Source organism: Oncorhynchus masou, chromosome 17 (assembly GCF_036934945.1).
Source record: "Oncorhynchus masou masou isolate Uvic2021 chromosome 17, UVic_Omas_1.1, whole genome shotgun sequence".
NCBI classification, from domain to species: Eukaryota; Metazoa; Chordata; class Actinopteri; order Salmoniformes; family Salmonidae; genus Oncorhynchus; species Oncorhynchus masou.
This window is the reverse complement of record NC_088228.1, coordinates 15,204,306-15,225,297: the sequence shown is the minus strand read 5'-3', so window position 1 is coordinate 15,225,297 and position 20,992 is coordinate 15,204,306. Positions and strand designations below refer to the sequence as shown.

The 20,992-nt window shown below is 46.9% G+C and overlaps 1 pseudogene; it reads right to left on the bottom strand.

The window, feature by feature from the left end:
* Positions 1-427: 427 nt before the first annotated feature.
* Positions 428-20,992, bottom strand: part of LOC135558233 (dihydropyrimidine dehydrogenase [NADP(+)]-like) — a 39,256-nt pseudogene continuing 18,691 nt past the window's right edge.

Below are 20,992 nucleotides of genomic sequence, written 5' to 3'. Positions count from 1 at the left end.
AGAAATGGTTTTTCAAGATCAGTGTGGAAGAACTTGACTTGTCTGCACAGAACCCTGACCTCAATCCAATCGAACACCATTGGGATGAATTGGAACGCTGACTGTGAGCCAGGCCTAAACGCCCAACATCAGTGCCTGACATCACTAATGCTATTGTGGCATTGGAAGCATGTTCGAATATGTAGTGGAAAGCCTTCCCCAGAAGTGCGGAGGCGGTTATAGCAGCAAATGGTGGACCAACTCCATATTAATGCCAATGAATTTGGAATGAGATGTTCGACAAGCAGGTGTCCACATACTTTTAGTCATGTAATGTATCTACTTCAATTACGTCCTTACCCCTGCACATCGACTTGGTACTGGTATCCTGTGTATACAGCCAAATGATCGTTACTCACTGGAAATTAGTAATACTAATTGAGCCCATCTACCTCAAACCTCCAATATATGCCTGTTAATTGAACACAGTGATGTCATACCCCAGTCTGGCCAGGTAGGAGGCACGGTTGACGGTCACCGGGCCACAGCCAATCATAGTGATCTTGACATGAAAGCTGTCCGACATCTGATCAGGAGGCAGCAGGTCAGGATTACGAACCTCAGGAATTACCATCTTGCTGTAAACCTGGAATGAAAAACAACAGAATGTCTAAATGTTAAAGCAAAAAGCAAAAACAAAATTGTACAGTATCCTTTTCAGGGCAGGGAGAAGTTAATATGGACTTGACATTTATGGTTGTCTCATTGGACAAAGGTCAAAGCCCTGTGTGGGCTGGGGTTTTAATGTGAGGGGCATTCCAAAAGAGGAATAGCACATTATTATGTGACATTTGACAAGAGAGGAATTGACCAGCTGAAATTTAACAAAATTATTACAGTCAATCTTTAAACCCACGGGTACTTATTGAGATGGAGGACTGATGCTTTTGGTGGTGGGTCTGTGTTGAGCCATGCTACCACACCTGCAGTTATTGCAGTTATGATAGTTTACAGTATCATAATTGTATTTACAAGGGAACCTCTGACACAATATGGTAATTGTTTTTATGTGGATGCTATGATAATGGAACCTTAATTAATTGTGCACAGCTACAGAATGTGAGCTGAATAGCCTGGATATCGGACAAGTAAGGTCGGCTAAATGAAATACACTACATGACTAAAAGTATGTGGACACCTGCTCGTCGAACATCTAATTCGAAAATCATGGATATTAATATGGAGTTGGTCTGCCCTTTGCTGCTATAACAGCATCCACTCTTCTGTGAAGAGTCACGAGCATTAGTGAGGTCGGGCACTGGTGTTGGGCGAAATAGTCCCGGCTTGCAGTTGGCGTTCTAATTCAACCCAAAAGGTGTTCGATGTGGTTGAGGTCAGGGCTCTGTTGTTGCTCCTAGACGTTTCCACTTCACAATAACAGCACTTACAATTGACCGGGGTAGCTCTAGCAGGGCAGAAATTTGACGAACTAACTTGTTGGAAAGGTGGTATCCTATGACAGTTCGACGTTGAAAGTCACTGAGCTCTTCAGTAAGGCCATTCTACCGCCAATGTTTGTTTACGGAGATTGTTTGTCTATGGCTTTGTGCTTGATTTTATACACCTGTCAGCAACGGATGTGGATGAAATGTCTGAGTTCACTAATTTGAAGGGGTGTCCAAATACTTTTGTATATATAGTGTATTTTCAGAATGTTGGGTATTAAATTGACTCTTTCTCATGTACCTACTGTATCCCTGTGTACTGTAGGCATCCCACTCTCTCCCTCACTGTTTACACTGTTTACTGTTTATGTGTGCGTGCCTGTATTATGTGTGTCTGTTTATGATTGTGTGTGTTAGAGAAAGAGAGAGAGTGAGAGTGTGTTTGTGTGTAGGTCTGTGTGTACGTGCGTGCACGTGCTCGCGCGTGTGTGTGATTATATGGGTGCATGTGCGTGTGTTTGTGGAGGCAGGATTGTGATGGCCCTCTCAGAAGGGGTTATCTAATCATGAGTTTGATAAACATCTGTGACCTTTAGCATTTAGGAAGAGAGGAGCTGTCACTCTGATGGAGACACCCGCTTTACAACCCAGAGAAGGAAGGAGTGGGACTGGGGAGAGGAGGAAGGAGGACTGGGGAGAGGAGGAAGGGAGACTGGGGAGAGGAGGAAGGGGGACAGGGAAGAGAGGGAGGACATGGAAGAGGAGGAAGGGGGACTGGGGAGAGGAGGAAGGGGGACAGGGAAGAGAGGGAGGACATGGAAGAGGAGGAAGGGGGACTGGGGAGAGGAGGAAGGGGGACTGGGGAGAGGAGGAAGGGGGACAGGGAAGAGAGGGAGGACATGGAAGAGGAGGAAGGGGGACTGGGGAGAGGAGGAAGGGGGACTGGGGAGAGGAGGAAGGGGGACTGGGGAGAGGAGGAAGGGGGACTGGGGAGAGGAGGAAGGGGGACTGGGGAGAGGAGGAAGGGGGACTGGGGAGAGGAGGAAGGGGGACTGGGGGAGAGAGGGAGGACAGGGAAGAGGAGGAAGGGGGACAGAGGGGAAGAGAGGGAGGACAGGGAAGAGGAGGAAGGGAGACTGGGGAGAGGAGGAAGGGGGACTGGGGAGAGGAGGAAGGGGGACTGGGGAGAGGAGGAAGGGGGACAGGGGAGAGAGGGAGGACAGGGAAGAGGAGGAAGGGGGACAGGGGAGAGAGGGAGGACAGGGAAGAGGAGGAAGGGGGACAGGGAAGAGAGGGAGGACAGGGAAGAGGAGGAAGGGAGACTGGGGAGAGGAGGAAGGGGGACTGGGGGAGGACTGGGGGAAGGGGGACTGGGGAGAGGAGGAAGGGGGACTGGGGAGAGGAGGAAGGGGGACTGGGGAGAGGAGGAAGGGGGACAGGGAAGAGAGGGGGGACAGGGAAGAGGAGGAAGGGGGACAGGGGAGAGAGGGAGGACAGGGAAGAGGAGGAAGGGGGACAGGGAAGAGAGGGAGGACAGGGAAGAGGAGGAAGGGAGACTGGGGAGAGGAGGAAGGGGGACAGGGAAGAGAGGGAGGACAGGGAAGAGGAGGAAGGGGGACAGGGAAGAGAGGGAGGACAGGGAAGAGGAGGAAGGGGGCTTGGGGAGAGGAGGAAGGGGGACAGGGAAGAGAGGGGGGACAGGGAAGAGAGAAAGGAAGCAGATGGGGGGAGAGTGTTTTTTCCCCAACAAAAACAATAATGACAGGGAGCAGTAGTTGTTATATCAGGACCATCGGTACAATTTGACTTGATTCATTCCTTTATTTTACCAGGTGAGTTGACTGAGAATACATTGTCATTTACATCAACAACCTGGCAATGTTTCACAGATTGTAGTGTAATAGTGTAGCTGAAAGTTCTTAGCCTGGGTACCATATGTTTGTGCCAACAGTCCACTCCTTTTCATGCCAAACAGCTCTGGATTTCAGCCTACATAGTTCTGGGCTAGAACAAAAAATGTGCAAATGTGTTCTCTTTCTATTTTTTTTTGCAGTTCAATACTGAGGTCAAAAGTATGCATCTCTCTTGCCAAAATGCAATACATTACCTAAACAGCAAACTGCTGCAGGCCCTCAATGTTGATGGGTCCTTCCTCGGAGGCAAATAGGTTGCAGCCCCCCACACAGAGCTCCTACGTGGGCCCACCATCCCACACAGCCCATCAGCCTCACGAAGTCGTCCGATAGGATGGCCTTGGCCGCCCCATAGTAGTTTGATGCATATAAACACAGACACATATTGATATTGAAGCAACATAGTGAGCTGAAGAAAGGGTCAAGGTTCAATTGTTCAACTTATGTAGTATAATAAGTAGTTCAGAATGAATGTTCAAATCAGCATTCATGCATTGCCTTTGAGTTTGACAGTATACAATGGCTATATATATATATATTTGTCGGTGTTTTGACACAGTGGGAACGGTTAGGAGTCGCATATGTGACTATGCTGGGGAATGTTCCCACTACACAACGGCTCTGCACGCAGGTATACAATGTCAATGTATACCTATTACTGCATGTACATTATCACCAAGACCCAGTGAGAAATAGGTTTCTTGGCTTGTTTGAGATGCTGGGGATGAAGGCCTTGATGTCCAGGTTGGTGAGGCAGCTCTTCTAGCATGGTGGTTCAGCACATTTCAGACACCTGTGGGGATGAATACATGATTACATTCACAATATACCGATCAACTGATATTGATTCATTTCTCTGTTATGATATGCCACAATTATAAGGAACATGCATCCATTTTTACATCAAAAGTTAAGGCACATATGATACCACCCACCTCCCTGTATCACTACAATGGAAAGGCCTAACTACATTAAGGCTGTAAAGAGTTACCAATCCATCCGGCAGTCCTGATTGGACGAAAGAGGCATGGCGTGTCACTGTCTATGCTAACTTAATGATTTGTCCCTTTGTCTCCGTGGAGACAGCGGGGTCGGAAAACAAACGGCTGACTGATGATCGGTACGTCCTCGCCACCATGTATCTCTGCACCAACCGAGAGAGAGGGAAGACTAATACTTGTTATAAATACTGATGACTCCATAATGGCGGCGGAGACGCCATATTGGTAGACAACAACATGCCGCCACTAAATTATACATGGGCTAATTTGGCAGGGCCTAATTAAATATTCATGAAGTAACAAAATGGATGCAGTGCTGCGAGACCTGTCTACAAATGTCAAGACCTCAGAGAGATTGAAAGAGAGAGAAAGAATGCAGGGGGTGGGATTTAGCATCCTCTGTGAAGCTTGTTTTATGTTTTCCTTGTTGAACTAGTCAACGTAAACAGACTTAACAAATGGACAGATGTTGGTGAGGTAAATTAGTTGTTTTTTGTTAGTTTAATTAATTGACGTTTCTCTTTTTCCTCATATTTTCTTTTTCCTCATCAAATGAAGATGCATCACTTTCAAAGTTAACACGAGAAAACTGACAGATGAGAGATCCTCTCTATCCCTTTATTTCTCTTTACCTTTCCCTCTCTCAGCCTCTCTCTCTCCCTCTCTCTTTCACCCTCTCTCTTTCACCCTCTCTCTCCCTCTCTCTTTCACCCTCTCTCCCTATCTTTTTCACCTCTCTCCCTCTCTCTTTCACCCTCTCTCTCCCTCTCTTTCACCAACTCTCAGTCTCTCTCTTTCACCCTCTCTCAGTCTCTCTTTCACCCTCTCTCAGCCTCTCTCCCTCTCTCTTTCACCCTCTCTCAGTCTCTCTTTCACCCTCTCTCAGCCTCTCTCTTTCACACTCTCTCTCCCTCTCTCATTCACCCTCTCTCAGCCTCTCTCTCCCTCTCTCTTTCACCCTCTCTCAGTCTCTCTCTCCCTCTCTCTTTCACCCTCTCTCAGTCTCTCTCTTTCACACTCTCTCAGTCCCTCTCTTTCACCCTCTCTCAGCCTCTCTCTTTCACCCTCTCTCAGCCTCTCTCTTTCACCCTCTCTCAGCCTCTCTCTTTCACCCTCTCTCAGCGTCTCTCTTTCACCCTATCTCTCCCTCTCTCTTTCACCCTCTCTCTCCCTCTCTCTTTCACCCTCTCTCAGTCTCTCTCTTTCACCCTCTCTCCCTCTCTCTTTCACCCTCTCTCTCCCTCTCTCTTTCACCCTCCCTCAGCCTCTCTCTCCCTCTCTCTTTCACCCTCTCTCAGCATCTCTCTCCCTCTCTATTTCACCCTCTATCAGTCTCTCTCTCCCTCTCTCTTTCACCCTCTCTCAGCCTCTCTCTTTCACCCTCTCTCAGCCTCTCTCTTTCACCCTCTCTCTCCCTCTCTCTTTCACCCTCTCTCTTTCACCCTCTCTCAGCCTCTCTCTTTCACCCTCTCTCTCCCTCTCTCTTTCACCCTCTCTCTCCCTCTCTCTTTCACCCTCTCTCAGTCTCTCTCTTTCACCATCTCTCTCCCTCTCTCTTTCACCCTCTCTCAGCCTCTCTCTCCATCTCTCTTTCACCCTCTCTCAGCCTCTCTCTCCCTCTCTCTTTCACCCTCTCTCAGTCTCTCTCTCCCTCTCTCTTTCACCCTCACTCAGTCTCTCTTTCACCCTCTGTCAGCCTCTCTCTTTCACCCTCTCTCTCCCTCTCTCTTTCACCCTCTCTCTTTCACCCTCTCTCAGTCTCTCTCTTTCACCATCTCTCTCCCTCTCTCTTTCACCCTCTCTCAGCCTCTCTCTCCATCTCTCTTTCACCCTCTCTCAGCCTCTCTCTCCCTCTCTCTTTCACCCTCTCTCAGTCTCTCTCTCCCTCTCTCTTTCACCCTCACTCAGTCTCTCTTTCACCCTCTCTCAGCCTCTCTCTTTCACCCTCTCTCAGCCTCTCTCTTTCACCCTCTCTCAGCCTCTCTCTTTCACCCTCTCTCAGCGTCTCTCTTTCACCCTATCTCTCCCTCTCTCTTTCCCCCTCTCTCTCCCTCTCTCTTTCAGCCTCTCTCAGTCTCTCTCTTTCACCCTCTCTCCCTCTCTCTTTCACCCTCTCTCTCCCTCTCTCTTTCACCCTCCCTCAGCCTCTCTCTCCCTCTCTCTTTCACCCTCTCTCAGCATCTCTCTCCCTCTCTATTTCACCCTCTATCAGTCTCTCTCTCCCTCTCTCTTTCACCCTCTCTCAGTCTCTCTCTTTCACCCTCTCTCCCTCTCTCTTTCACCCTCTCTCTCCCTCTCTCTTTCACCCTCCCTCAGCCTCTCTCTCCCTCTCTCTTTCACCCTCTCTCAGTCTCTCTCTCCCTCTCTCTTTCACCCTCTCTCAGCCTCTCTCTTTCACCCTCTCTCTCCCTCTCTCTTTCACCCTCTCTCACCCTCTCTCTCCCTCTCTCTTTCACCCTCTCTCTTTCACCCTCTCTCAGCCTCTCTCTCCCTCTCTCTTTCACCCTCTCTCACCCTCTCTCTCCCTCTCTCTTTCACCCTCTCTCAGCCTCTCTCTCCCTCTCTCTTTCACCCTCTCTCAGCCTCTCTCTCCCTCTCTCTTTCACCCTCTCTCTCCCTCTCTCTTTCACCCTCTCTCAGCATCTCTCTCCCTCTCTCTTTCACCCTCTCTCTTTCACCCTCTCTCAGCCTCTCTCTCCCTCTCTCTTTCACCCTCTCTCAGCCTCTCTCTCCCTCTCTCTTTCACCCTCTCTCAGCCTCTCTCTCCCTCTCTCTTTCACCCTCTCTCAGTCTCTCTTTCACCCTCTGTCAGCCTCTCTCTCCCTCTCTCTTTCACCCTCTCTCAGTCTCTCTTTCACCCTCTCTCAGCCTCTCTCCCTCTCTCTTTCACCCTCTCTCAGTCTCTCTTTCACCCTCTCTCAGCCTCTCTCTTTCACACTCTCTCTCCCTCTCTCATTCACCCTCTCTCAGCCTCTCTCTCCCTCTCTCTTTCACCCTCTCTCAGTCTCTCTCTCCCTCTCTCTTTCACCCTCTCTCAGTCTCTCTCTTTCACACTCTCTCAGTCCCTCTCTTTCACCCTCTCTCAGCCTCTCTCTTTCACCCTCTCTCAGCCTCTCTCTTTCACCCTCTCTCAGCCTCTCTCTTTCACCCTCTCTCAGCGTCTCTCTTTCACCCTATCTCTCCCTCTCTCTTTAACCCTCTCTCTCCCTCTCTCTTTCACCCTCTCTCAGTCTCTCTCTTTCACCCTCTCTCCCTCTCTCTTTCACCCTCTCTCTCCCTCTCTCTTTCACCCTCCCTCAGCCTCTCTCTCCCCTCTCTTTCACCCTCTCTCAGCATCTCTCTCCCTCTCTATTTCACCCTCTATCAGTCTCTCTCTCCCTCTCTCTTTCACCCTCTCTCAGCCTCTCTCTTTCACCCTCTCTCAGCCACTCTCTTTCACCCTCTCTCTCCCTCTCTCTTTCACCCTCTCTCTTTCACCCTCTCTCAGCCTCTCTCTTTCACCCTCTCTCTCCCTCTCTCTTTCACCCTCTCTCTCCCTCTCTCTTTCACCCTCTCTCAGTCTCTCTCTTTCACCATCTCTCAGCCTCTCTCTCCATCTCTCTTTCACCCTCTCTCAGCCTCTCTCTCCTTCTCTCTTTCACCCTCTCTCAGTCTCTCTCTCCCTCTCTCTTTCACCCTCACTCAGTCTCTCTTTCACCCTCTTGCAGCCTCTCTCTTTCACCCTCTCTCAGCCTCTCTCAGCCTCTCTCTTTCACCCTCTCTCAGCCTCTCTCTTTCACCCTCTCTCAGCCTCTCTCTTTCACCCTCTCTCAGCCTCTCTCTTTCACCCTCTCTCAGCGTCTCTCTTTCACCCTATCTCTCCCTCTCTCTTTCCCCCTCTCTCTCCCTCTCTCTTTCAGCCTCTCTCAGTCTCTCTCTTTCACCCTCTCTCCCTCTCTCTTTCACCCTCTCTCTCCCTCTCTCTTTCACCCTCCCTCAGCCTCTCTCTCCCTCTCTCTTTCACCCTCTCTCAGCATCTCTCTCCCTCTCTATTTCACCCTCTATCAGTCTCTCTCTCTCCCTCTCTCTTTCACCCTCTCTCAGTCTCTCTCTTTCACCCTCTCTCCCTCTCTTTCACCTCTCTCTCCCTCTCTCTTTCACCCTCCCTCAGCCTCTCTCTCCCTCTCTCTTTCACCCTCTCTCAGTCTCTCTCTCCCTCTCTCTTTCACCCTCTCTCAGCCTCTCTCTTTCACCCTCTCTCTCCCTCTCTCTTTCACCCTCTCTCTTTCACCCTCTCTCAGCCTCTCTCTCCCTCTCTCTTTCACCCTCTCTCACCCTCTCTCTCCCTCTCTCTTTCACCCTCTCTCTTTCACCCTCTCTCAGCCTCTCTCTCCCTCTCTCTTTCACCCTCTCTCAGCCTCTCTCTCCCTCTCTCTTTCACCCTCTCTCTCCCCTCTCTTTCACCCTCTCTCAGCCTCTCTCTCCCTCTCTCTTTCACCCTCTCTCTTTCACCCTCTCTCAGCCTCTCTCTCCCTCTCTCTTTCACCCTCTCTCAGCCTCTCTCTCCCTCTCTCTTTCACCCTCTCTCACCCTCTCTCTCCCTCTCTCTTTCACCCTCTCTCTTTCACCCTCTCTCAGCCTCTCTCTCCCTCTCTCTTTTTCACCCTCTCTCACCCTCTCTCTCCCCTCTCTTTCACCCTCTCTCAGCCTCTCTCTCCCTCTCTCTTTCACCCTCTCTCAGCCTCTCTCTCCCTCTCTCTTTCACCCTCTCTCTCCCTCTCTCTTTCACCCTCTCTCAGCCTCTCTCTCCCTCTCTCTTTCACCCTCTCTCTTTCACCCTCTCTCAGCCTCTCTCTCCCTCTCTCTTTCACCCTCTCTCAGCCTCTCTCTCCCTCTCTCTTTCACCCTCTCTCAGCCTCTCTCTCCCTCTCTCTTTCACCCTCTCTCAGTCTCTCTTTCACCCTCTGTCAGCCTCTCTCTCCCTCTCTCTTTCACCCTCTCTCAGTCTCTCTTTCACCCTCTCTCAGCCTCTCTCCCTCTCTCTTTCACCCTCTCTCAGTCTCTCTTTCACCCTCTCTCAGCCTCTCTCTTTCACACTCTCTCTCCCTCTCTCATTCACCCTCTCTCAGCCTCTCTCTCCCTCTCTCTTTCACCCTCTCTCAGTCTCTCTCTCCCTCTCTCTTTCACCCTCTCTCAGTCTCTCTCTTTCACACTCTCTCAGTCCCTCTCTTTCACCCTCTCTCAGCCTCTCTCTTTCACCCTCTCTCAGCCTCTCTCTTTCACCCTCTCTCAGCCTCTCTCTTTCACCCTCTCTCAGCGTCTCTCTTTCACCCTATCTCTCCCTCTCTCTTTAACCCTCTCTCTCCCTCTCTCTTTCACCCTCTCTCAGTCTCTCTCTTTCACCCTCTCTCCCTCTCTCTTTCACCCTCTCTCTCCCTCTCTCTTTCACCCTCCCTCAGCCTCTCTCTCCCTCTCTCTTTCACCCTCTCTCAGCATCTCTCTCCCTCTCTATTTCACCCTCTATCAGTCTCTCTCTCCCTCTCTCTTTCACCCTCTCTCAGCCTCTCTCTTTCACCCTCTCTCAGCCACTCTCTTTCACCCTCTCTCTCCCTCTCTCTTTCACCCTCTCTCTTTCACCCTCTCTCAGCCTCTCTCTTTCACCCATTAAAAAGGAGATTGAAAATCTCTCTCCCTCTCTCTTTCACCCTCTCTCTCCCTCTCTCTTTCACCCTCTCTCAGTCTCTCTCTTTCACCATCTCTCAGCCTCTCTCTCCATCTCTCTTTCACCCTCTCTCAGCCTCTCTCTCCTTCTCTCTTTCACCCTCTCTCAGTCTCTCTCTCCCTCTCTCTTTCACCCTCACTCAGTCTCTCTTTCACCCTCTCGCAGCCTCTCTCTTTCACCCTCTCTCAGCCTCTCTCTTTCACCCTCTCTCAGCCTCTCTCTTTCACCCTCTCTCAGCCTCTCTCTTTCACCCTCTCTCAGCGTCTCTCTTTCACCCTATCTCTCCCTCTCTCTTTCCCCCTCTCTCTCCCTCTCTCTTTCAGCCTCTCTCAGTCTCTCTCTTTCACCCTCTCTCCCTCTCTCTTTCACCCTCTCTCTCCCTCTCTCTTTCACCCTCCCTCAGCCTCTCTCTCCTCTCTCTTTCACCCTCTCTCAGCATCTCTCTCCCTCTCTATTTCACCCTCTATCAGTCTCTCTCTCCCTCTCTCTTTCACCCTCTCTCAGTCTCTCTCTTTCACCCTCTCTCCCTCTCTCTTTCACCCTCTCTCTCCCTCTCTCTTTCACCCTCCCTCAGCCTCTCTCTCCCTCTCTCTTTCACCCTCTCTCAGTCTCTCTCTCCCTCTCTCTTTCACCCTCTCTCAGCCTCTCTCTTTCACCCTCTCTCTCCCTCTCTCTTTCACCCTCTCTCTTTCACCCTCTCTCAGCCTCTCTCTCCCTCTCTCTTTCACCCTCTCTCACCCTCTCTCTCCCTCTCTCTTTCACCCTCTCTCTTTCACCCTCTCTCTCCCTCTCTCTTTCACCCTCTCTCTTTCACCCTCTCTCAGCCTCTCTCTCCCTCTCTCTTTCACCCTCTCTCAGCCTCTCTCTCCCTCTCTCTTTCACCCTCTCTCAGTCTCTCTTTCACCCTCTGTCAGCCTCTCTCTTTCACCCTCTCTCTCTCTCTTTTTCTTTCACCCTCTCTCTCCCTCTCTCTTTCACCCTCTCTCTCCCTCTCTCGTTCTATCACTTACGCTTTTCTGACCAGCAGCCTGTACGCTCTCCAAGTGTCAAGTGAAAATAACGCACAGGGAATCCAATTTGATCATGATTGGTAAATGTCCCGCGGCAGTGTGTGCCCTAACAAAGGGTCTCTTCCTGAACAGCTCTGAGCTCACCTGTGTTTTTTCAGGCCTGGCGACCATGATAAAAGGCCCAAGCACAGACTTCCAAATGCATCCTTAATCACATTAAAAAGGAGATTAAAAATGTGTACCCACAAAATATGTAGTTTGATGTCTTGTCAAGAATCAGACTTTTGTAGTGAACCTGTCATGAGTGCTCAAAGCATGTAGAAGTGGGACTGGAATTCACAATGATGACTTTTTGATCGCAGCTTGGTTCAATGTCTGTACATTTACACAGACTTTTCAACTCCCTCAACGTAAACTCCTTATGTTGAACGTCAAATGAAATCATCCCAGCTCAGACAAACACCAAGTTGTTCCCTTTCTGAACTATAATTGGTTAGTCTCATTGGGATATGAACAACATACGACTATCACCAACACAAACAGCCCTGAGCAGAAACATAAACAAATGCTATCCCAAACTAGCCAGGGAGAAAACCAACACTAAGACAGCGTCTTAAAAACGTCAGAAAAGTGTCCACCCTTAAGGCGGCACTAAATATCAGCACACCACGGTAATATCACTAAATCTCAGCACACCACGGTAATATCACTAAATCTCAGCACACCACGGTAATATCACTAAATCTCAGCACACCACGGCAATATCACTAAATCTCAGCACACCACGGTAATATCACTAAATCTCAGCACACCACGGTAATATCACTAAATCTCAGCACACCACGGCAATATCACTAAATCTCAGCACACCACGGTAATATCACTAAATCTCAGCACACCACGGTAATATCACTAAATCTCAGCACACCACGGTAATATCACTAAATCTCAGCACACCACGGTAATATCACTAAATCTCAGCACACCACGGCAATATCACTAAATCTCAGCACACCACGGTAATATCACTAAATCTCAGCACACCACGGTAATATCACTAAATCTCAGCACACCACGGTAATATCACTAAATCTCAGCACACCATGGTAATATCACTAAATCTCAGCACACCATGGTAATATCACTCATCTCAGCACACCACGGTAATATCACTCCACTACAGCCTCCATCACAGAGTGGTAGCTATAGGTAAGCCCCCCGAGCTACACACACACACACACACACACACACACACACACACACACACACACACACACACACACACACACACACACACACACACACACACACACACACACACACACACACACACACACACACACACACACACACACACACTACAGGTAAACCCCCTAGCTTCCCCCTGTGTCTGTCTCAGGACGTCTGATTGATGTCTTCTAACCGTCGCCTCCAGTCTTCTGCATTATTAACCAAACAACCAGGGAATCTCCTCAAACATCACCACTCCAGGGTACCAGACTTTATCTAACCAATCAGAGACACAACAGCCTCAGTCAGAGTCATAAGCGTTGTCCTGGATCTGGGTGACACAGCATATTCACCTGATATCCTACAGCATATTCACTTGTGATATTGATCTAATCTTCTAGAAGTTGTCAATAACTGAGGGAAACTACCAGAGGACATTGGTCTAAAAATAATCCTAAATTACACACTGAACAAAAACATATCCGCAACATGCAACAATTTCAAAGATTATGATGAGTTATAGTTCAAATAAGGAATTCAGTCAATTGAAATAAATTCATCAGGCCCTAATCTATGGATTTCACATGACTGGGAATACAGATATGTACCTGTTGGTCACAGATACCTAAAAAAGAAAGAAAAGGTAGATGCGTGGATCAGAAAATCAGTCAGTAGCTGGTGTGACGACCATTTGCCTCATGCAGGGGGGCACATCTCCTTCGCTTACAGTTGATCAGGCTGTTGATTGTAGTCTGTAGAACGTTGTCCCTCTCCTCTTCAATGGCTGTGTGAAGTTTCTGGATATCGGCGGGAACTGGAACAAGCTGTCGTACACCTCGATCCAGAGCATCCCAAATGTGCTCGATGGGTGACATGTCTGGTGACCATGCAGGCCTTGGAAGAACTGGGACATTTTCAGCTTCCAGGAATTGTTTTACATTTACATTTAAGTCATTTAGCAGACGCTCTTATCCAGAGCGACTTACAAATTGGTGAATTCACCTTCTGACATCCAGTGGAACAGCCACTTTACAATAGTGCATCTAAATCATTTAAGGGGGGGGTGAGAAGGATTACTTATCCTATCCTAGGTATTCCTTGAAGAGGTGGGGTTTCAGGTGTCTCCGGAAGGTGGTGATTGACTCCGCTGTCCTGGCGTCGTGAGGGAGTTTGTTCCACCATTGGGGGGCCAGATCCTTGTGTACAGATCCTTGCGACATGGGGCCATGTGTTATCATGCTGAAACATGAGGTGATGTCGGCGGATGAAGGGCACGACAATGGGCCTCAGGATCTCATCATGATATTTCTGTGCATTCAAATTGCCAATCAATAAAACGCAATTGTGTGCAATGTCCGTAGCTTATGACTGCCCATACCATAACCCCACCACCACTATGGGTCACTCTGTTCACAGCGTTCACATAGACAAACCGCTCGCCCACACAGCGCCATACACAGTGTCTGCCATCTGCCAGGTACAGTTGAAACCAGGATTCATCCGTGAAGAGTACACTTCTCCAGCGTGCCAGTGGCAATCGAAGTTGAGCACTTGCCTACTGAAGTCGGTTATGATGCTGAACTGCAGTCGGGCAAAGACCCTGGGGAGGATGACAAGCATGCAGATGAACTTCCCTGAGACGGTTTCTGACAGTTTGTGCAGAAATGATTTGGTTGTGTAAATCCACAGTTTCATCAGCTATCCGGGTGGCTGGTCTCATACAATCCCGCAGGTGAAGAAGCCGGATGTAGAGGTCCTGGGCTGGCATAGTTACACATGGTCTACGGTTCTGAGGCTGGTTGGATGTACTGCTAAATTCTCTAAAACGACATTGGCTCAAGGTAGAGAAATTAACATTCAGTTCTCTGGCAACAGCTATGACGGACATCCTGCAGTCAGCATGACAATTGCATACTACCTTAAAACTTGAGACATCTGTGGCATTGTGTTGCGTGACAAAGCTGCACATTTTAGGGTGGCCTTTTATTTTCCCCGGCACAAGGTGCACCTGTGTAATGATCATGCTGTTAAATCATCTTCTTGATATGCCACACCCGTCACGTGGATGGATTATCTTGGCAAAGGAGAAATGCTCACTAACAGACACCTACTGTAACTTTACAACTTACAGCGCCATCACCACATATTACCCTCTACCTACCCTATGCATCTAAAAAAAAACGCTTCTCTTTCCTCTTTCCTGTGAACACAACAATAAAACAATTCTAGACGTGTCTTCTCCTTGTTCTCTTTAATTCTGCAACCTGTTCTATTATTTATGGTGACTTTGTTTTCAGGTCTTAAATGTGTGCTAAATGAGCCACAGAGGGAGGTCAACTGGCTCCTGGCCACACCATTACACCATTACACATTCATCTCAGGCTCCCGCATTAGACTCAGACACCTTGTTAGCTTCCCATTGTGGCTCCATCTCCATCTGTCAGTTTAAGCTAGAGAGATCAGTTTTCTCAATCCACAGCATTCGGCTACAGTATGTCGCTCTTCCTCACCTGCGTTGGAAAGTTGCAGAGCCACAGCGCTGTTTGTCAGACCAGGAGACATCCCGGAAATCGACGGTTTGGCCTAAAAACTAATATGACCGCTCTATAGAGAGGGGAGACTCTCACGAACACAACTTCTATTTGTGAGAGGTATTGACATGTTGAATGCACAAGTCCAGAACAGACTATGGGAGGTGCACAGTACTACATAGAGCCATGACTACATGGAACTCTATTCCACATAAAGTAACTAATGCAATCAGTACAATTTGATTAAAGAAACAGAGAAAAATACACATTATGGACCAGTGGGGACTGTGAAGCAACACAAACATAGGCACTGACACATGCATACAAACACACGATAACATGCGCACTATACACAGACATACACATTGTATCGTGGATATGTGGTAGCAGAGTAGGGGCCTGAGGGTACACACTTAATATGTTGTGAAATCTGTTGCTCTTCCTAGAGCTGGCATCCCGGCCAAACTGCCCAGTCAGGGGAGAAGGGCCTTGGTCAGGGAGGTGACCAATACATTGTAATATTTAAAGAAATGTAGAACTGCCTTAATTTTGCTGGACCCGAGGAAGAGCACCTGTTGCCTTGGAAGCAGCTAATGGGCATCCATAATAAATGCAATAAAAACACGATGGTGTTCTCCTTTTTGCTCTCATCTGGACTCATCTAAGGGTAACCCAAACAAATGAATGGAAGTACGGAGGTAGTTTTGTGCCAACAAAAATAAAGGGTTAAATATGTGTAAAAAATATAATAAAATATATATACAGTACATTCAAGAAAGTATTCAGACCCCTTGACTTTTTCCAAATTGTATTATATTATAGCCCTATTCTAAAATGGATTAAATACAAATTGTACTTCATCAGTCAACACACAATAACCCATTATCACAAAGCAAAAACAGGTTTTTATAAATTTGTGCAAAGTTATTTAAAAAACTACACAGAAATAGATTATTTCAGACCCTTTGCTATGAGACTCGAAATTGAGATCAGGTGCATCTTATTTCCATTGATCATCCTTCAGATGTTTCTACAACTTGATTGGAGTCCGCCTGTGGTCAATTCAATTGATTGGACATGATTTGGAAAGGCACACAACTCTCTATATAAGGTCCCACAGTTGACAGTCATGTCAGAGCAAAAACCAAGACATGAGGTCGAATGAATTGTCTGTAGATCACCGAGACAGGAATGAGTGGAGGCACAGATCTGGAAAAGGGTACCAACAAATTTCTGCAGCATTGAAGGTCCCCAAGAACACAGTGGCCTCCATAGTTTGAAACCACAAGACTCTTCCTAGAGCTGGCCTCCCGGCCAAACTGAGCAATCAGGGGTGAAGGGCCTTGGTCAGGGAGGTGACCAAGAACTCGATGGTCACCCTGATAGAGCTTCAGAGTTCCTCTGTGGAGATGGGAGAACCTTTGAGAAGGACAACCCTCTCTGCATCACTCCACCAATCAGGCGTTTATGGTAGAGTGGCCAGACGGAAGCCACTCCTCAGTAAAAGGCACATGACAGGTCGCTTGGAGTTTGCAAAAAAACAACACCTAAAGACTCTCAGACCATGAGAAACAAGATTCTCTGGTTTGATGAAACCAAGATTGAACTCTGGCCTGAATTCCAAGAATCACGTCTGGAGAAAATGTGACACCATCCCTACGGTGAAGCATGGTGGTGGAAGTATCATGCTGTGGGGATGTTTTTCAGCAGCAGGGACTGGGAGACTAGTCAGGATCGAGGGAAAGAAGAACGGAGCAAAGTACAGAGAGATCCTTGACAAAAACCTGCTCTAGAGCGCTCAGGACCACCGACTTGGGCGAAGGTTCACCTTCCAACAGGACAACGACCCTAAGCACACAGCCAAGACAACGCGGGAGTTGCTTTGGGACAAGTCTCCAAATATCCTTGGGTGGCCCAGCCAGAGCCCGGACTTAAACCATATCAAACATTTCTGGAGACCTGAAAATAGCTGTGCAGTGACACTCTCCATCCAATATGACAGAGCTCAAGAGGATCTGCAGAGATTAATGGGAGAAACTCCCCAAAAACAGGTGTGCCAAGCTTGTAGCATCATACCCAAGAAGACTCTAGGCTGTAATCGCTGCTAAAGATGTTTCAACAAAGTACTGAGTAAAGGGTTTGAATACTTATGTAAATGAATATTTCAACAATATTTCAACAAAAAATTATACATTTGAAAAATTTCTCAAAACTTCTTATTGCTTTGTAATTATGGGGTATTGAGTGTAGATGGTAACAAAATGTGGAAAAAGTGAAGGGATCTGAGTACTTTCGGAATGTACTGTACAGTGCCTTGCGAAAGTATTCGGCGCCCTTGAACTTTGCGACCTTTTGCCACATTTCAGGCTTCAAACATAAAGATATAAACTGTATTTTTTTGTGAAGAATCAACAACAAGTGGGACACAATCATGATGTGGAAGGACATTTATTGGATATTTCAAACTTTTTTAACAAATCAAAAACTGAAAAATTGGGCGTGCAAAATTATTCAGCCCCTTTACTTTCAGTGCAGCAAACTCTCTCAAGAAGTTCAGTGAGGATCTCTGAATGATCCAATGTTGACCTAAATGACTAATGATGATAAATACAATCCACCTGTGTGTAATCAAGTCTCCGTATAAATGCACCTGAACTGTGATGGTCTCAGAGGTCCGTTAAAAGCGCAGAGAGCATCATGAAGAACAAGGAACACACCAGGCAGGTCCGAGAAACTGTTGTGAAGAAGTTTAAAGCCGGATTTGGATACAAAAATATTTCCCAAGCTTTAAACATCCCAAGGAGCACTGTGCAAGCGATAATATTGAAATGGAAAGAGTATCAGACCACTGCAAATCTACCAAGACCCGGCCGTCACTCTAAACTTTCAGCTCATACAAGGAGAAGACTGATCAGAGATGCAGCCAAGAGGCCCATGATCACTCTGGATGAACTGCAGAGATCTACAGCTGAGGAGGGAGACTCTGTCCATAGGACAACAATCAGTCGTATATTGCACAAATCTGGCCTTTATGGAAGAGTGGCAAGAAGAAAGCCATTTCTTAAAGGTATCCATAAAAAGTGTAATTTAAAGTTTGCCACAAGCCACCTGGGAGACACACCAAACATGTGGAAGAAGGTGCTCTGGTCAGATGAAAACAAAATTGAACTTTTTGGCAACAATGCAAAATGTTATGTTTGGCGTAAAAGCAACACAGCTCATCACCCTGAACACACCATACCCACTGTCAAACATGGTGGTGGCAGCATCATGGTTTGGGCCTGCTTTTCTTCAGCAGGGACAGGGAAGATGGTTAAAATTGATGGGAAGATGGATGGAGCCAAATACAGGACCATTATGGAGGAAAACCTGATGGAGTCTGCAAAAGACCTGAGACTGGGACGGAGATTTGTCTTCCAACAAAACAATGATCCAAAACATAAAGCAAAATCTACAATGGAATGGTTCAAAAATAAACATATCCAGGTGTTAGAATGGCCAAGTCAAAGTCCAGACCTGAATCCAATTGAGAATCTGTGGAAAGAACTGAAAACTGCTGTTCACAAATGCTCTCCATCCAACCTCACTGAGCTCGAGCTGTTTTGCAAGGAGGAATGGGGAAAAATTTCAGTCTCTCGATGTTCAAAACTGATAGAGACATACCCCAAGCGACTTACAGCTGTAATCGCAGGAAAAGGTGGCGCTACAAAGTATTAACTTAAGGGGGCTGAATAATTTTGCACGCCCAATTTTTCAGTTTTTGATTTGTTAAAAAAGTTTGAAATATCCAATAAATGTCGTTCCACTTCATGATTGTGTCCCACTTGTTGTTGATTCTTCACAAAAAAATACAGTTTTATATCTTTATGTTTGAAGCCTGAAATGTGGCAAAAGGTCGCAAAGTTCAAGGGGGCCGAATACTTTCGCAAGGCACTGTATGTACGTACTAGTCAAACATTTGGACACACCTACTCATTTAAGGGTTTTTCTTTATTTTTACTATTTTCTACATTGTAGAATAATAGTGAAGACATCAAACTATGAAATAACACATATGGAATCATGTCGTAAACAATAAAGTGTTAAACAAATCTCCAACTGCTCTTAAACACAGTAAAACTAAATGCATGCTCTTTAACCAATCGCTGCCCACACCTGCCCGCCCGCCCAGCATCACTACTCTGGACGGTTTTGATTTAGAATATGTGGACAACTACAAATACCTAGGAGTCTGGTTAGACTCTAAACTCTCCTTCCAGATTCATATCAAGCATCTCCAATCCAAAATTAAATCTAGAATCAGCTTGCTATTTTGCAACAAAGCATCCTTCACTCATGCTGCCAAACATACCCTCGTAAAACGGACTATCCTACCGATCCTTGACTTCGGCGATGTCATTTACAAAATAGCCTCCAACACTCTACTCAGCAAATTGGATGCAGTCCATCACAGTGCCATCCGTTTTGTCACCAAAAAATAAAAAGCCCCATATACTACCCACCATTGCGACCTGCATGCTCTCGTTGGATGGCCCTCGCTTCATATTTGTCGCCAAACCCACTGGCTCCAGGTCATCTATAAGTCTTTGCTAGGTAAAGCCCCGCTGTTATCCTACCTCATTTGCACGCACTGTATATAGACTTTTTCTATTGTATTATTGACTGTATGTTTGTTTATTCCATATTCAACTCTGTGTTGTTGTTTGTGTTGCACTGCTTTGGTTTATCTTGGCCAGGTCGCAGTTGTAAATGAGAACTTGTTCTCAACTAGCCTACCTGGTTAAATAAAGGTGAATTAAATAATAATAATAATAATAATATTTGGGATTCTTCAAAGTAGCCACACTTTGCCTTGACAACAGCTTTGCACACTCTTGGCATTCTCTCAACCAGCTTCATGAGGTTGTCACCTGTAAGGCATTTCAATTAACAGGTGTGATTTGTTAAGGTAATTTGTGGAATTTCTTTCCTTCTTAATGCGTTTGAGCCAATCAGTTGTGTTGTGACAAGGTAGGATTGGCATACAGAGGTTAGCTAGTCCTATTGGGTAAAGACCAAGTCCATATTATGGCAAGAACAGCTCAAATAAGCAAAGAAAAATGACAGTCCATCATTACTTAGAGACATGCAGGTCAAGAACTTGTAAAGTTTCTTCAAGTGCTGATGCAAAAACCATCAACCTCTATGATGAAACTGGCTCTCATGAGGATGGCCACAGGAAAGGAAGACCCAGAGTTATCTCTGCTGCCGAGGAGAAGTTCATTAGAGTTACCAACCTCAGAAATTGGCAGTTAACTGCACTTCAGATTGCAGACCAAATAAATGATTCACAGAGTTCAAGTAACAGACACATCTCAACATCAACTGTTCAGAGTAGACTCCGTGAATCAGGCCTTCATGGTCGAATCCCTACAACGACACCACTACTAAAGGACACCAAAACTAAGAAGAGACTTGCTTGGGCCAAGAAATACGAGCAATGGATACTAGACCGGTGGAAATCTGTCCTTTGTTCTGATGAGTCAAAATGTGACATTTTTGGTTCCAACCGCTGTGTCTTTGTGAGATGCAGTGAAGGAAAATGAATTATCTCTGCATGTGTGGTTCCCACTGTGAAGCATGGAGGAGGAGCTGTGATGGTGTTGGGGGTACTTTGCTGGTGACACTGTCAGTGATTTATTTAGAATTCAGGCACACTTAACCAGCATGGCTGCCATAGCATCTGCAGCGATACGCCATCCCATCTGGTTTGAGCTTAGTGGGTCTATCATTTGTTTTCAACAGGACAATGACCCAAAACACCTCCAGGCTGTGTAAGGGCTATTTAACCAAGAAGGAGAGTGATGTAGTGCTGTATCAGATGACCTGGCCTATACAATCACCCGACCTCAACCCTATTGAGATGGTTTGGGATGAATCGGACTGCATAGTGAAGGAAGAGCAAACAACAAGTGCTCAACATATATGGGAACTCCTTCAAGACTGTTGGAAAAGCATCCCAGGTGACTACCTCATGGAGCTGGTTCAGAGAATACCAAGAGTGTGTAAAGTTGTCATCAAGGCAAAGGGTGGCTACTTTGAAGAATCTCAAATATAAAATGATTTCATCAAAATGCCCACTCAAGACAAATCTTCAAACTGTCAGTCAGCTTACCAAGGTATTTACAAGCAGCACAGAAATG